An 18172-nucleotide genomic window follows, 5' to 3' on the forward strand; every position below is an offset into this window, starting at 1 on the left:
TCAATTGATGGCAGTAATGTTTGAGGGCGGTGCGGATCCAATGGTGGTAGACGACTACATGGATCAAGTTGAGACTCAGTTGACCTCAATGGATGTAACGAAGGATCATTTGAAGATCATCCTAGCAACTTACAAGTTTGCTAAGGATGCTAAGTTCTGGTGGAAGACGGTAATGAATCGGCATAAGGTGGAAGAAATGAGCTGGGACAAGTTCAAGGAACTATTTTATGAGAAGTATTTTCTGCTTTCTAAAAGATGGGAGTTAAAAGACCAGTTTTTTGGCCTTATCCAAGGCAACATGTCAGTGGCAGAGTATGAGAACAAATTCACTTCACTTTCTCACTTTGCTCCGGAAATGGTGAGAGATGAAGTTGACAAGACTTAGAAGTTTATTTCCGGTCTTCATGACAAAATAAGGCCATTGATAACGGCATAGTTCATCAAGGTTTATTCTAAAGCAGTAGAGAGAGCTTTGATGCTTGAGGCTGATATTAAAGACAAGGATGCAAGAAGGGAGCAGTGGAAACAAAAGAGAGGTGCAGGGCCATCTTAGGAAGATCTTCCTGGAAAAAGAACAAGGGTGGTTCATTTCAGTTCCAGGGGCAGCAGTTTGCACGATCTGCTCCTACCATTCATTTACCAGCTGGGTCTGACAAGAGTGGAGTCGTATGTTTTCAGTGTTAGCAGCCGGGGCAATACAAGTCCAATTGCCCTATGAGATCGTCTGTAGTTTCTTCAGCTCCAAGGGCTTGTTATGGTTATGGCCAGCAGGGTCAGTTGATTCGAGACTGTTCGAGTCAGGGAGAAGGTATTGGTAGTGGCAGAGGGTCACGACAAAGGCCGTCACAGTCGGCTACAGTGCAATCAGGGTTCAGACCGCCACCACCACAACCTGCTACGTCTTCTCAGGGCTCATGAACCATTAGGAGGGATGCTCCTACTGTGCTAGCGCAGCAGTTTGGTATTTAGGGTGGCAATTCTCAAGCTCAGGCACCACAGGGACGTGTCTTTGCACTTGCACCGGCTGATGCATTTTTTGGACCGTCAGTTCTTCGAGGTATCTTCCCAGTGTTTGGTTCTTGGGCTCGTATTCTTTTTTATGCTGGTGCATCTCATTCCTTCATATCATCATCATTTGCACTTGCATCGGTGTTAGAGGTTAGTTTCATGGATTGGGCATTATGTGTTGATACGCCAGTTGGGTTTTCAGTGTCCTTGAATCGAGTTATGCGGGATTGTCCCATTGTGATAGTCGGATGGATTTTTGTGTTTGACCTTATCCTCCTAGAGATGACTAGCTTTGATGTCATTCTCAGGATGGATTGGTTAGCTATCTTTCGTGCCACAATTGACTGTTTGAGAGGTAGAGTTACAATCTGCACTCCTGAGGGAGATTGTTTCTTTTTCATGGGAGATCGGGGTGATTCCCAGCCTTCATCATTGTATGGAATTCGAGAACGAAGTTGTGGAGACTATTTCTTGGTTAGCCTTCTAGCCAAAGAAGATAATGTTGTAGGAGAAGACTATCCGGAAGTAGTTCGTGATTTTCTAAACGTGTTTCCAGAGGATTTGACGGGTTGTCTCCACACCGAGAAGTGGAGTTTACTATTGACTTTATGCCCGGTACCGCGCCGATTTCTATGGCACCATACCGTATGGCACCAGTTGAGTTAGAAGAGTTGAAGAAACAGCTTGATGATAATAAGGGTTTCAGTGGCGATCTAAACCGCCGCTATAAGGTTCCGAAAATGCCGGTAATTCCTGTACCGGCGGTTTTACCTAACTGCCGATATAGCCACCGCCGCTAGGTTTCACCGGCGATTTTTACCTAACCACCGGGTTTGAAATCATTGCCGACGGATATATACAACCACTGGTGAAAGATGATTTAGCGGCGGTTTTGTCCGCCGGTGTATTCAAAGTAAAAATGTCAATTAACTGTATACTCCGGCACTTTGAAGTGCCGGTAATGTAGACCTTTTTACTTTTGGGGGCGTTTTAAACCGCCGGTGTATTCAAAGTAAAATGTCATTGTATACTCCAGCACTTTCAAAGTGCCGATAATGTAGCCTTTTTTACTTTTGGGGGCGTTTTAAACCGCCGGTAATGTGTTAATTTTTTTTAAAAAAATATTATTTTCTGGTTTAATTTATATATTAGCATATATTTTATTTTGTTCCCTATTCAATGAAATCAAAGATAATTTACCAATCAGAACATATCCAACAACTTAAGTTTGATATGTAACATAGAACAAAGTTACATTAAAATTCAATAACATCCCATAACATATAAGTTTTGTTTCAAAATGTCAAGTGCTAATAAAAGGGTCAAAAGGAAACACCAAAATCTAGCAAAACTTCAAAAGGAAATCATTCAAAATAAAACATCAACATTTCATTGAGAATTTGAGTGAGACTATTCGAGGGTCTTGAGAATAAATGGTTCAACTTCATCTCTCGTCTTGCTTCAATTTGCCCTACATACATTTTAAATAAAAGCCATTAAACAAAGAATAATAATTAAGACAATTAAATATATGGTTAAAATAACATGATAATTAAAATCTATAGTGCTCACCAAGGACGGAATTTCATGACCAAAAATAAAATTTAAGGATCACCAAGTGTAGTTGAGGAGCCGGGTACCTTCACTATAAAATATAATTTTATTATGCACCTTCATAATAGAATATAATTATAAATATATTAAGACTTATAATATTTATATAGTTAAATGTTTACCAGGGTACAATAACAAAAATATTTACTTGTACATTAGAATTTTGATGTTCAATATGATGCAAAATCATAGCCATTTTTGCATTCAAAGCTTCATATTTTTCATCATACTCAACACGCATCTTTTCTACTATATCTTTCATTTCTGTATGAGCAACACGTGTCTCCTCTTCTGCTTGTGAGGTCCTCCTTATCAGGTCCGTTTTACTAGGAGATGGCCCCTAAAGACTATTAGATATAGGTCCCAAGCTATGCATCCGAACACGGCCCCTTCTTTCTTCTCCCCTAACTTAGGTATAAAAATCGTGGGGTAAAGGTTCATCTGGGTTAGAAGGCTGAGTTGCAGCAAGCTCTTCTAGTTGTGTATGCATAATATAGAATGGATAAGGAAACACAAAAAGATATAAAACATCAAATATAATAAATTTTAGTACCCATATTTTACACTTAATCAAACTAGGAAATAAAGAATTGATGGTCTAAAAAAATACTTACAATCATTTTGGTAGCATGTTCATCACTAGCTTTGCCATCCTTCTTGCTCTTATGTGTTGCGCAAAATAGTTGAGCATGAGTTAGCGCCTTCCCTGATTCCAAGATGAATTTATCATAAATATCTAAACTAAAATGAGAATTAAGCTTTATAATATATATATATTTTAAATTAACGAGACTAAAATTTAAAGTACCTTGAGTCCGTAATCCAACTTCTATCCATTATGATAGATTATGTAACCTAGTGTAACAAAGAACATATGTATCTCAAAACTTTGTTAGTTAACTTCTTTGAATTACTACATTTCATGGTATTTTAATCAGTAAACTACTTCAATCTACTTAGGTAGATGATACAGTATATGAACAGAATTACTATTAAATGTCCTAATTAGCATCACCTATAAAGTGTGGTAGTAAGTAGATCAAACTCGCTGTTCAGTCAAATGACTTAAAATACACTACTTGTTAGCTAGAGAGTAGTAGTGACTGTAATAAACTAATGTACAAAAATTAATATAAATAATGGAACCCACGTTTTTTATCTCTATTTTTTTTTATCTTTTCTAAACTTATCATTTCTCCTCTATCGCCTTACTTTTTCTTCCTTTCATTCGCCATATTTCCTATTATATTGTCCACTCACTTCTCTTTTTTTTCCCTCTCACCTCTTCTCTTTTATTTTGTTATTTACTCTCTTTTTTTCTCCTTAGTTATTGTTCAATCCCACAGGTTGTGTCCCAAGTGTTAGAACACAATATATTGAAGTAGATATATTGATCCTACAACCAATTTTTTAACCATTAGAGTTTTCATTTGGGTGTCAATTAACTTTTCAATTTTTTCATTTATAAACATTTCTACTAAAAATGTTCATTTAAGTTAGAAAATTTTAAATATAAATAGAGATATTAATGTAATTATATAATAAATTGCAAAAAAAGTAATTTTTTAAAAACTTTAATACAAATTTAATTAATGATTATGTATACCAAGACATAAGAAGAATGGCTTTTGTATAGAATTATCAATTTAATTTCATAGAAATATGTTAAACATCAAAATGCCACACTAGTGTTTTTGTCTTAGGCCTCAAAATCCATTGAGCCACCCTTGTGTATGAGTCCATGGGTGAACTGTGGGTTTGCATTTATATGATACAATAATTTTGCTCCCAGCAAAAAATTTACTCTCATCCACACACACAACACTAATACATTATGAAGGCAAAAGCTTCCTTTGGACAAAAAAGTATATATATATATATATCCTAAAACGCTAATCTTTATATATATATAAATAATAAAAAGGAAGGAAGAGAAGGGGAAATCGAAAGAAGGAAAAGTGGGCTGGAAAAAGCTGCAATCAAACAAACAAATCAAAAAAGATATGGAAGCCTTGTATTGTTTTTTATATTTTTCTGGCTTCAAACATGTTGAACCCAAGAAAGCCTCCGAATTGTTTAGAAAACGAACTAAACAGATCACCAACCTGAAAACCCTAGTTCCTCCACAAATCAAAAGCCCCAAAATCAGCGACAACCATTCCAGACAACATACAAGAAAGACCCATAATATATATATGCAATTGTTCATTTTTACTTAAGAAATTAACAAAAAGAGAAGCTGATTCATTCATTGAGAATACAAGAGAGATATAAGTGGAGTTCTTGAGAAGAAGGGGAAATTAGGGTTTAAAGTTCTTACAAGCTATAGTAGCCCCACTCAACAACCACCACTCTCCAGATCTCCAATATGCCACCAATCAACCACCGCCGCCGTGATCCTTCCTGCGCCACACCAAGGGCACCACCAAGTCGTGAAGTCGTGGGTCAGTGAGAGAGTAGAATGGAAGCATAGACATTAGAGCGTTTATGTGTGAGTATAAGCAATAAGCTACCCAAACCCGCTTTTAGGAAAAAATAATAATAAATTAAATAATTATAATTAAATTTTTACCGGCATATTTTGTACAACCGCCGGATATAATTAACTATTTACGGCGTTTTAAAAAAACTGCCGGATATAATTAATTATTTTCGGTGCTTTTAAAAATCTGCCGGAAATAATTACTATTTTCCGGCGGTTTATAAAATAGCGCCGGTAAAAATTTCAATAGCGGCACTTTGTTCTTAAACGCCAGAAAAAATAAATTAACAGCGGCGGTCGGATAAAAACCACCGGTGAAAATGATTTTTCTTGTAGTGATTTAAGGATGAAAGGTTTCATCCGATCGAGTGTGTCACCGTGGGGTGCACCGGTCCTGTTTGTTAAGAAGAAAGATGGTTCTTTGAGGTTGTGCATTGATTAACGGAAATTGAATCATGTCACCATTAAGAACAAGTATCATTTGCTAAGGATAGATGATTTGTTTAACAAGTTGAGGGGAGCCAGTTGTTTCTCGAAAATTGATTTGAGGTCTGGCTATTATCAGTTACGGGTTAAAGATGAGGATATCCCAAAGACAGCGTTCCATACATGGTATGGACACTATGAGTTCCTTGTCACGCCTTTTGGCTTGACTAATGCGCCAGCGGCATTCATGGACTTGATGAACCGCGTCTTTCACGATTACTTGGACTGTGATACCCCCGACTTTCCCGATGCGGGTTAGCCAGGCCCACGCCCGATAACCCGAGGATATCAAATCAATTAGTAATAATCGAACACAGAATACAAATAAGAAAAACAAGAATAAATAAATTGCTGAAAAGAAACTAGAATAATAATCCAAAAACCTCAGAATAAAATTTAATTAACAAAGAATGATTCTGATACATCCTACTTATCCATTTTTATTACAACTCGGGAATCTATCTAGTGGACCCCTAAAATATCTCACTGAACTCAAAAGATTGGAAATGAATCCCAAGTCTAAAATGTGAAATAAAACCCTGGTCATCGGTGGAGTGAATGACTGTATCTACTCAGCACGATCCAGCTCTAAGTTTGGAACTAACGAACACCTGTAAAAATAAGAGTGGGTCAGGTCCACATGCAAATTATTCTCTAACTACAATCCAAACAGTGACTCGATACGCAGATACACCCTAGATATCTCAACAATAGCTATCTAGTCCATACATATAGATATATCCACACTAAGGGACATTCACTGGACTACAGTAGGGGTCTCAACCTGAACAGAAGGTAACATGCGAAAACGCACCCAAAGGTGGGCATGAGTACCTAGACCTAACAGGGTACACCTCAACCTACTATAGCCAGCTACGCATCCACTGCATATACGCACCCTAACCAACGAGTCTGAGTCTTAAGCTCAACTCGTAGTACCATAAACATATATATAAAGTCCATCCAAATCCAGGGTATGCAGTTCAACTATTTATTAAACTGACATACAATAAACCAACTAGTTAGTCACTCAACTTATTCAGTTGATATGACATAACTACCATCCGTTAATCCAGGAAGTCATCTAACTTGGTTATAGCTGATCTGACTTAGTCACAATTAGGATTCGATATCTTTCAATCCATTCCATTAATCCATTAGGTTAGGTTTATGCGTTTTGAGCTAAACCGTCCCTAGTATGTTACCGTCTCATACCGGTACATACAATCCTCCACATCCATGTAAATTACAACATATATAACAGTTCAATAATTTACAGACCCAAAAACCACCATCCAAATAATTGCAAAAAAATATTTAAAGCTTCAGCAATTTAAATCCAAACATTTTACCATATAGTTGCAGGAGACGATTTAATAAATCAACAACTAACATCCAGAGCATGCATAGACTAAATTTAATATGTCAGGGACTCCATCATGCATGAGAATAGGTTAAATAATCCTATTATTATCCAATAAATTGCTAAAACAATTTCAGAAGATTGTTTAATATTTCAACAATTTAAATCCAAGCATTAACCATATAGTTGTAGGAAACGATTTAATAATTCAGCAACTAGCCTCCTAAGCATGCATAGATCAAGATTAATAATTAAATGACCCCCAAATTCAGCTTTATAAACTCTCTGTGGAACCCCAGACCCAACAGGTTTAAATCCCATGCTCCAATAGTAAACACAGTACGTAGAAAATTAAAAAAAAAACTTAAAATAAATCAGAAAATAAAAAGGGAGCCTACTCCAAATTTTGGAGCAGGCTCTTTTCCAGCCTAGAGCCGGCTCTAGGACTCCTTAGAGCCGGCTCTACTTGTTGTGGGAGCCGGCTCCCACTTCTATGGAGCCGGCTCTCACCTCCTTTGAGAGCCTTCGTCCCCGTTCTGCTCCGTTTCAGTCCGTCTGCTCCCTCTCTGATCAATTCCTACCACTCTGCTGGGTTCTAAAACTAATCTTAGGAGTCTTAATTGAGTCTAGAAGCATCCCCAAGGTTGTTTACCAAAAACTGGGACCAATTACAGAGGTTAGATTTAGCCATTAAACTAGCTTGTTTACAGTACGAAACTTAAGCTAACTTGCAACGTCCATTCCATTCTAACTCCTCTGTTCCTTTTTACCCCTGAACCTAAAGATCTTATATCATCATAGTAACATCCCCATGATTTATTTGCAGAGGTTAAAGGCAATTACAGAGACTAAAATTGCTTACCAACATAACATGCTTAAAACAGAAAACTGATCAAGGCTTGAAACAAGCTTGCACGCATTATACCATAATCAAATTTAACACGTAAAGATCATCAATATATTATATAGCAAGCATGTAAGTTCCGATTTAAAAAATAATTAATTAAACCCTAGAGATTATCTAGGTGCACAGAACACAAGCCAGAGGGAAGGAGGAAGAGAAGAACTTGCCTGTGATTTCAGTAATGAAATCTCGGCGTCGTCTCTAAGTTTTCGGCAACTGCTAACTTCCTTCAAGCCTCCTATGGGTTTGACTTAATCCACCATAACCCTCCCTTGATCCTCTCTATTCTTCTCCTCGGTAACTCTTATGATTTCCTCTGTTCTCTCAACTCTCTCTTTGTTCTGTTTTGTTTCCACCGTACCGTGAATAAGGTTCTCCCAACCCTCAGTAAAAACTCATACACGTATATATATATGCACTTAGAAAACCCTAATTAAACTAGAGCTAAGACAAAAACCCTAATCAAACTAGAGTCAGCCGATAAAATCCTAATCATATACATATATAACAGATACCTATATGACGTCCCAATAAAACCCTAATCTTAAATAAAGAAATGAAAACAAATAATTAAATTAAAATAGTAAATCAAAGAATTAAAACTACATCACTTAAATCAACTTACCAAATAAACCAATTTAATTAAATCAAATAACTAATTAAATTACACAATTAAATCAAATAATGAAAGAAAACAATTAAACACCCAAGCAACTAGTCACATAAAAATGAAATAAAAATAATTAAATTCCAATTTTATCCTTTTAAAAACTAGGGGTATTACAGACCAGTTCGTGGTGGTTTTCGTGGATGACATTCTTGTGTATTGACAGACTCGGGAAGAGCACGAGATCCATTTGAGTACTGTTCTACAGATTTTACGGGAACACCGGTTGTATGCCAAATATGAGAAATGTGAGTTTTGGCTACAAAAGGTGAAGTTTTTGGGACATGTTGTTTCGGAAGGAGGAGTGTCAATTGATCCATCAAAGATTGAAGCTATTTTGAATTGGGAAGAACCCAAGAATGTGTTTAAAATCCAGAGTTTCCTTGGTTTAGCGGGCTATTATCGGAGATTCGTGAAAGATTTCTCTCGTTTGGCAGCTTCTATGACCCAATTGACCCGAAAAGGAATCAAGTTTGTGTAGAATGAAGCCTGTGAGTCATCTTTTCAGGAATTGAAGACAAGGTTGACTACAGCTCCAGTGTTGGTGATACCTGAGCGTGGCTTGGGTTATGTGATCTATTGTGATGCTTCGCGTGATGGGTTGGGATGTGTATTGATGCAGGATGGTAGAGTAGTGGCTTATGGGTCTTGACAGTTAAAGACTCATGAGTACAACTACCCTATTCATGATCTGGAGCTAGCGGCAGTCGTGTTTGCACTGAAGTGTTAGAGACACTATTTGTATGGTGAAATGTTTGAAGTGTTTTCAGACCACAAGAGCCTCAAGTACCTTTTCTCCCAAAAGGACTTGAACAACAGACAGAGAAGATTAGTTGAATTTTTGGAAGATTACAATTTTGATTTGCAGTATCATCCAGGCAGGGCAAATGTGGTAGCAGATGTTTGAGCCGGAAATCTCGTGGAACTTTAGCCGGATTAGCTATTCGGAAATGGAAGATGCTTAATGATCTGGCGGAGATGGGATTGTATTGTGTTAACGACGATGGTTGCGGTGAATCGGCATTCTTGTTTAGTCTTGTGGCTCAGCCTACTCTTGTTGTGCGAGTGATTGAGTCACAGAGACATGACTTGGATTTAGATGCCGTTTACACTTTAATCTCCAGTGGTGAGATGGTGAAAGATTGGACCTTGCATGCAGACGGGGGTCTACGATTCAATGGTTTGTTTGCGGTTCCCACAATTTGTCGTAAGGACGTCTTACGGGAGTTTCACATTTTCCGTTTTGCAGTTCATCCAGGTGGTACTAAGATGTATTACAATTTAAAGCGTCAATATTGGCAGAACGGTATGAAGAAGGATGTTACACAGTTTGTGGCTAAATGCCTTACCTGTCAACAGGTGAAGGCTGAGCATCAGAAACCGGCTGGGTTGTTGCAACCATTGCCTGTAACACAATGGAAGTGGGAACATATCGCTATGGATTTTGTGACAAGTCTTCCAAGGTCACGAAGAGGCAACGAGGCCGTATGGGTTATCTTCCAGGCCTTGTAGGTCTCCAGTTTGTTGGACTAAGGTGGGCGAAACAGCCGCCTTAGGACCCGACATTGTACTCGAGACTACCGAGAAGATTAAATTGATCAGACAGAGATTGCTCACAGCTCAGAGCCGACAAAAGAACTATGTAGATAAGCGGAGATAACCGCTATCTTTTGAGGTGGGAGACCATGTTTTTTTGCGGGTTTCTCCATCGAAGGGTTTGATGAGGTTCGGGAAGAGTGGTAAGTTGTCGCCACGATTCATTGGACCGTTTGAGATTTTGGACCGTGTAGGAGAAGTTGCCTACAGACTAGCTGTAATACCCCTAATTTTTAAAAGGATAGTCTCGGCATTTTTTTTTATTATCTTTATCGCATTTTTATTTAATTGGTTATTTGCACTTTGACTTAAATTGTTTTATGTGTGATTATTTGGTTTAATTGTTGTTTACCTATGTGTCATGTGTTTTAAATTGAATTAAGTGTTATTAATTATTTAATTGGGTTTTTAATTAAAATTAATTAGTTAAGTGGATTTAATTATGTAATTGTTTTTTTCATTTAATTCTGCTTTAAGTTACAGTTAACTTTGGGGTTGGAAATTTCACGCCGTAACAAAAGTAGTTTCATGGGCCGACTAGGTTTAGAATTAGGGCTCTGTCTCTGATTAAACACGGATTAGGGTTTATGTTTTTACGCCTATATATATATGGTTACTCTGTATCAAGGGTTGGAAAAACAAAACCCTATTCACGTACCCAAGATACAGAGAGGGAAACAGAGAGAAGTTGAGAGAACAGAGCGTCGTAACGGTCTGTCAAGGAGAATAACAGAGAGGACCAAGGGAGGTGTTTGGTGGATTAGATCAGAACCAGAGGAGGCTAGAAGGTAGTCAGTGGTTGCCGGAAAGCTTAGAACAACGGCGTCAAGGTTCTGTTTATAAAACTGTACAGGCAAGTTCTTATCTTCCTCCTTCCCTTTGATTTGTGTTCTGTGCACCTGGACATCTCTAGGAGATTAATTGGCCTTAAACTGAACCATGCATGTTTTATACATGTTTTACTTGATCGCTTTATCTATGAAATTTATTTACAAAACAATTATAGCACGTATGTTTTCTTGACTCTGTTTTGGCGTAACGTCTTACTGGTTTAATTTTTATTTGGAATCTTACTGAAATCAACCGAGGTCTGATTGGATACTAGATGTAATTTAAGACTTCAAATTTAAAATTGGAGGAAGAACAGAGGGGTTGGGATAAAACTGATCTTGCAATTTAGTTTCAGTGCCGTTCTTCAACAACGCTAGTTTAAATGGCCTGATTAAACTCTGTAATTGCTTTCAAAACTATTGTAAACAATCTTGGGGAATGCTTCTAGACTAAATTACGAGTCCTAAGTTTGGTTTTAAAAACTAACAGAGGGTTAGGAATAAGCCGGAGAAGGAGCACAAGAGCTGAAACATGCACCGGGGACGAAGGCTCACACAGGAGGTGAGAGCCGGCTCCATGGAAGTGGGAGCCGGCTCCCACAACAAAGTGGAGCCGGCTCTAGGAAGTCCTAGAGCCGGCTCTAGGCTGGAAAAGAGCCTGCTCCAAATTCTGGAGCAGGCTCCCTTGTTATTTTTAATTTCTTTTACGATTTTTTTTTAATTTTCTACATACTATGTTCACTGTTGGAGCATGGAGACTGTTTGAATGAATTTGGAACTTTACAGAGGGATCAAGGAATGAATTTTGAGTGTTATTAAGACCCTAAATTGAGTAAAGTTTAATTCTAAGTTGTCGGGACAAACAGTGGAAAAATTAAGGCACTTAACAAATGGAAGTTGAATAAATTGTTGAATTAAAATTCAGCAATTTGATGGAACATAATGTGTTTATAAAACTTATTTTAGAATGCATTCAAGTGCATGATAAGGTCATTTAATTATTAATTTTGATCTATGCATGCTTAGGAGGCTAGTTGCTGAATTATTAAATTGTTTACTGCAACTATATGGTTAATGCTTGGATTTAAACTGCTGAAATATTTAAACAATCTTCTGAATTGTTTTAGCAATTTATTGGTTAATAATAGGATTATTTAACTTATTCACATGCATGATGGAGTCCCTGACATATTAAATTTGATCTATGCATTCTCTGGATGTTAGTTGTTGATTTGTTAAATCGTCTCCTGCAACTATATGGTTAAATGCTTGGATTTAAATTGCTGAAGCTTTAAATATTTTTCTGCAATTGTTTGGATGGTAGTTTTTGGTCTGTAAATTATTGAACTGTTATATATGTTGTAATTTACATGGATATGGAGGATGGTATGTACCGGTATGGGACGGTGACATACTAGGGACGGTTTAGCTCAAAACGCATAAACCTAACCTAATGGAATAATAGAATGGATTGAAAGATATCGAATCCTAATTGTGACTAAGTCAGATCAGCTGTAAACAAGTTGGATGACTTCCTGGATTAACGGATGGTAGTTAAGTCATATCAACTGAATAAGTTGAATGACTAACTAGTTGGTTTATTGTATGACAGTTTAATAAATAGTTGAACTGCATACCCTGGATTTGGACGGACTTTATATATATGGTTATGGTACCACGAGTTGAGCTTGAGTCTCAGACTCGTTGGTTATGGTACGTATATGCAGTGGATGCGTAGCTGGTTATAATAGGTTGAGGTGTACCCTATTAGGTCTAGGTACTCATGCCCACCTTTGGGTGCGTATTCGCATGTTGCCTTCTATTCAGGTTGAGACCCCTATTATAGACTGGTGAATGTCCCTTAGTGTGGATATATTTATACGTATGGACTAGATAGATATTGTGAGGTGTCTACAGTGTATCTGCGTATCGGGTCACTGTATGGATTGCAGTTAGATTAGAACTTGCTCGTGGGTCTGACCCACTCCTTTATTATTCTTTTCAGGTACAGGACGGTTCCAGCCTTAGAGCTTGATCGTGCTTGTCGAGGACAGTCTCACTTTCATCTAAATACGTAGGACTTCTCTCGATGTTTCTAGCATTATCTATTTTCAGTTTTCAGTTTCAGTTGAACTTTTGGTTAGGGGTCCCTCAGTGGATTCCCAAGTTGTAACCTTGAAGTTTTGGAGGATTGGAGTTTTATTTTTCAGTTGTCCATGGAGGATTTTATAATTAATGTTTCTTTCAGTTTTATTCTATCTTTATTGTTCTTTTTGTCATCTGTGTTCGTTTTAAAATACTTTAATTGTTTGATATTCCCTCGGGTATGGGCCTGGGCCTGATCAACCCGTGTCTCGGATCCGAGGGGTATCACACTAGCCTTGCCACCACAGATGAACAAGGTCCACAATGTTTTTCATGTGTCGATGCTACGAAAGTACGAACCGGACCTATCTCATGTGTTGGATTGGGTTGACGTGGGCATTGATGAAGATGTCTCCTATGAAGAAGGGCCAGTGCAGATCCTTGACACCCAACAGAAGGTGTTAAGGGGCAAGACAGTACAGTTAGTGAAAGTTTTTTGGAGACATCACGAAGTCGAGGAGGCTACTTGGAAGCTTGAATAGCAGGTTCGCTCCAGGTACCCAGAGTTGTTTCCTTCCCCAGGTAAGGCTTGATTTCGGGGACAAAATCCTTTTAAGTTGGGGAGATTGTGACGTTTCCGATTTTAAACGTTTTTCATTTTTTGGGAATTTTTGTCGCCACAAGGGTATTTATGTCTTTTCACGTTTTGCGTGCAGGATTATGGTTGGGTCCAATTGCATTTGATACATTTTAATTTATGTGAATTATGTAGTATTTGGATGATATGTATTTATATGTGTATGTGGTGAGAATTAAAGTTAGAAAGAAAAGGAAAAATAAAAAGAAATTAGTGGGGCCCACCATATTTTGTTATAAGGCTAGAGACCACCCATTTGGTCTCACATTCTCCTCCTCTCCCGCTAGTTCTCTCTTTCTCTCCTTGTTTTGCTTTTTGTTTTTCTTTTTCAATCATAACTTCAACTTTAGATCTTTCTTTTAATACTTAATCATTTAGGGTGCCGTTTGCAGCAAATTAAAGAACGCGTCCAGGCTTCGAGTTGATTGGAGCCAATCTCTTTTTGGCCATTAATTGGAGGATCTCAAATCCCAGGGCACAATTGGGGGTTTTGCACCATTTTAAGGTAGGGGTATCTAATTCATACTTTTTTTGTACTCTTGTGAGTTTCTCTACTTAATTTGTTTCCGAGCATGCTTAAATTAACTTGATTGCTTTCTTAGATGATTTAATTGAGTGTATGAAACATGTGATCATGTGAAATTGTTGGTTTATTTGAGAAGCATGATAAATGTTAATTTTCTATGTCTAAAGTATTACAAATTGCTAGCTATGATGTTGGAAAGCATGCTTAATTGAATTGTTGAAAATCCCTTAGTAGCATAGCATTGAAGGTATGAGACACATATATGCATATCATTGGGTTCGCATGGATGGGAATGATTTTTCTTTGAAACAATAAAAAGGGGGATTTTCGAGAGAATTTTGATAAAAAGGTTTTGTGAAAACCCGGTAGCTGCGGGGGTACCAAAGGGCCGGAGGGTTAATATAGCCTAAAGGGAACTAGGAAGATTGCCCTAGCGTGGTTGAGCTAGCTGGGCCCAAAATGATGCCGCGGGGGTACCAAGGGTCAGGGACACTAGCCAATCCTTCTCTCGTGTCGCTGCGGGGTCACCAAAGGGCAGGTTATATTAACCATTTGAAAGTGATGGTTTTGAATGATGAAAATAGGGAGTGACATTGGCACGCATTACATTCCATTGCACCATATTGTGTATACTTGAGACTACTTGTTATGCGATATTATCCCGACATTGTATGATCCCCATCTCCTATTGCTCTATTCCTTGTTTGGATTCACGGGGCTGCAAGGGGTGTGCCTTAGATACTACCTACTGAGCTTTACGCTCACCCTATTATTTAATATTTTTCAGGAACCGGAAAAGACGTAGTAGAAGACGACCTTCCACAAGTATGAAGATGACTAGCAGTCCATTTTGTTACCTTTTATATATTTCCCATTTTTTGTAAAGTCTTATGTTTTAGGAAAGTGTACTCATTTTGTAAACCATGGTCTTGTGATATAATTTCGACGCTTAATGATCTTTCGATGTAAATTGGTTATGTTGTAAACACTTAAGGATGAATGGGAAAGGAAATCAAATTTTAATCTATTGTGGGAGTTATTAAATTATGTTTCATCATGCATTGCTGCCATGAATTCGGATTTTTAGTTTATAACAGGTTCATCATGGGTTTACTATACATTACACATAGTCAATATGCATTCCAGTGAACTTCATTCTAGGATTATATGTTTCGGCCGGCTGATCCTCTCCATCAGCCGACCGAAACCCTAGGCCGACCGAACCCCATCGTCAGCCGACCGAAACGCCTGCACAGTGAAAGTCCCGAGAGCCCTTTTTCCTCACCATCGTTTCGGCCGACCGATCTTGCCTTATCAGCCAGCCGACCATGGGCCATCAGCTGGCTAACAGTCCCTTTTTAACCTGTATAGTTTGGACCTCTATATAAGCTTGACTTGGGTCATTTTTCAACCTTAGATCACCGTGTATAATGGTTAAGGATTCAAGAAAATTTAACAGTATGACCTAGTTGACCTCGGGTTTGGGTAGGGACCTGGGTAACGGATCGGATCCATGGGTTCGGGTCGTTACAGTACACCCGCCCAAACCCGCCCCCATTGCCATCCCTAGTCAATCGGTTTCTAAACCACTTAGACTTTTTAAAAGTCCGTTTTTTATTATTGGTAAAGAACTTTCTGGACTTAAAATCTCGGTATTTAAAATTACAAGAAGCCCAGTCAAACAGATCCTAAATTTTTGGAAGGTGTAAATTGGATGAGGAGTGTACTAGCGCATCTAATGTGATATAGGCTATACTGAAGTAGCAACATAATACCCAAAATGCCCCGACTAATTAATTAAATTTTTTTTTTAGAAAAAAAAAAGGTAAAGAAACTATTCGATAAATTTGAGCAAATTTCTATTAGCCTTTTTTGTTTGTTTGTTTGTTTTTTTTTTTTTTTTTTTTTTTCTTTCAATTATCCAGACTCTAACTTATACCTTTATTTTGTCTTTGAATAATTTCAAGTCATTATATATATATATATATATATATATATATATATATATATATATATATAACGCACATAACACCTACATTTTTACTGGTAATATTATTTCCTATTTGATAAACTATAACAATATGTAATGCAGGGTGAGAAGAATATTATCAAAAAAAAAAAATGTTTCGGATATTAGAATTATATATATATAGTATGTGTGAAGTGGTTATGAAAGGATAGGACAGTAATTTGGTCATTATCCTTTCTTTTTTTTTCTTTCATCTATCTTATATAGAAATTATTACTACTATCCTTTCTTTTCTTTTATTTTCTCTTCTAACTAATAGTCTAATACTGTCATTTCGTTTATTTTCTCCCTTATAGGGCCTGTTCGGGGAACAACAAAAGCACGGGGTCCAAAGCAATTAGGCGATTTGTAGAAGGGTCCAAAGCAAATGGATAGGAGCAAGCCCATCGGGTCCTTAGGCCCACTTCAATTAATGAATGAGGTCCAAGCCCAACACCGAAAATTGCAATTCTAAATAGAGAAGGAAATGAAAAGTCTCGTAAATCAAGTAAAATAAGTTTAAGAAAAATCAATACGAGTCCTAATCAAACTCAAATATTGTAATTATATACCTCCAAAGGCTCCAATAAGAGTATTAGGAAATTCCACATAGCTTTTTTTGGTGCAGCTCTTGTCTTTACCTGAGTACAAATAATTACTCAGCTTTTGTTTGTGGCAATTACCTGAGTAAAAAAAAATTACTTAATTGGGAAAACTACATATAAGTAAAGTTAAGAGACTTAAATAACAAATCGATCAGTTTTTTAAGTTAATTTTCTATTTTGATTGGATTAAGCAAAATAATTACAAATACATCAATATTTATTACTCAGGTCCAAAATATCCTCACATTCTTATTTCAAAATACCAAAATATCCTCACATTCTTATTTCAAAATACCAAAATATCTTCCTTAAAATTATATAATTTTAATATAATAAAATAGATAATTTAAAATTAGTTTGACTAGCTAATAATAATTCTCTATCACTTATATTCCTAATCAGCTGCCAGTGTCTAGGGCACCACCAACCTGGCAGGTTTTCTAGATCCTCCTCCCTCCTTGTTCACACACATATATAACTATAAATATGTAATAATTTTTGTTCACAAGTTTTAGAGATAGGCTTTAGAAGTATGTTATAACTTGTGAAATTAGGGATTTTGCATAGGGTTATCAATTTGGCATCTCAAAATTTGTTGTGATTTTTTATAATTGATTGAAAAAAGAAACAAATAACAACTAGAGACCTCTGGATAACAAAAAAAGAAAGGCACATATGGATATTCAATACTTCATATTGTTGATCAAATAATGTATCATATACTATAGTATAATTTATTTAAATATTATTTGTAAATATAATATTTATAATAATCTATATATATATATTTTTATAGTTTAATATCAAAAATAATAAAACTATAAAAGAACCTGATAAAGTCGAGGCTAGAATTTAATTCTATAGCCTTAAGACAGATACGCCCCGCTACGGTGCTAACGGACTCTTCGGCGTCTATCTCCCAGGATACAACGACTTTTCTTCCTTTGGTAGTAGCACTTCAAACCAATGGAATAGGCGAACCGGCTCGGTGTAGTACTCTCTGTTGAACTCAGACTCGGAGACCAGGATTGAACCCAAACTTGGAAACCAAGGTTCGAACCCAATCCAAACCAGTTTAGGTTGAACCCAAACCAGTGGCTGAACCGAACAAAGAAGAATTAGAAGAAGAAATTCAGAAGAAGAGAAGAAGATTTCTGAATTGGTGTGAATTGAAATGAACCCAATGATGGGTATTTATAGGCTTGTTGGTGCCTATTCTGAATGGGTGCACCCATAGTCCGAATGGGTGCAACCATTGTTGACCAATCAAAATTAAAAATCTGTTGGTGGTTTTTAATTTGTAAAGGGTGCAACCCTTGGTTCAAACAAAAACTGTTTTATGGTTTTTGATTTGAATTTAA

General features: G+C 37.0%; 1 long non-coding RNA gene across 1 annotated transcript; it reads right to left on the reverse strand.

Annotated features, from left to right (window-relative positions):
* Positions 1-2235: 2235 nt before the first annotated feature.
* Positions 2236-5129, reverse strand: LOC132315978 (uncharacterized). The gene is made up of 5 exons (XR_009483888.1): positions 4943-5129; positions 3431-3477; positions 3237-3328; positions 2581-2653; positions 2236-2479 (listed from the first exon to the last, which is right to left on the reverse strand). It is a non-coding gene; the product is annotated as an uncharacterized LOC132315978 (long non-coding RNA).
* Between the last annotated feature and the right edge of the window lie 13043 nt (positions 5130-18172).

Source organism: Cornus florida, unplaced genomic scaffold, assembly GCF_030987335.1.
Source record: "Cornus florida cultivar Cherokee Brave unplaced genomic scaffold, ASM3098733v1 CherokeeBrave_3.0.0_Hap2_Chr07, whole genome shotgun sequence".
In the NCBI taxonomy this organism is placed as follows: Eukaryota; Viridiplantae; Streptophyta; class Magnoliopsida; order Cornales; family Cornaceae; genus Cornus; species Cornus florida.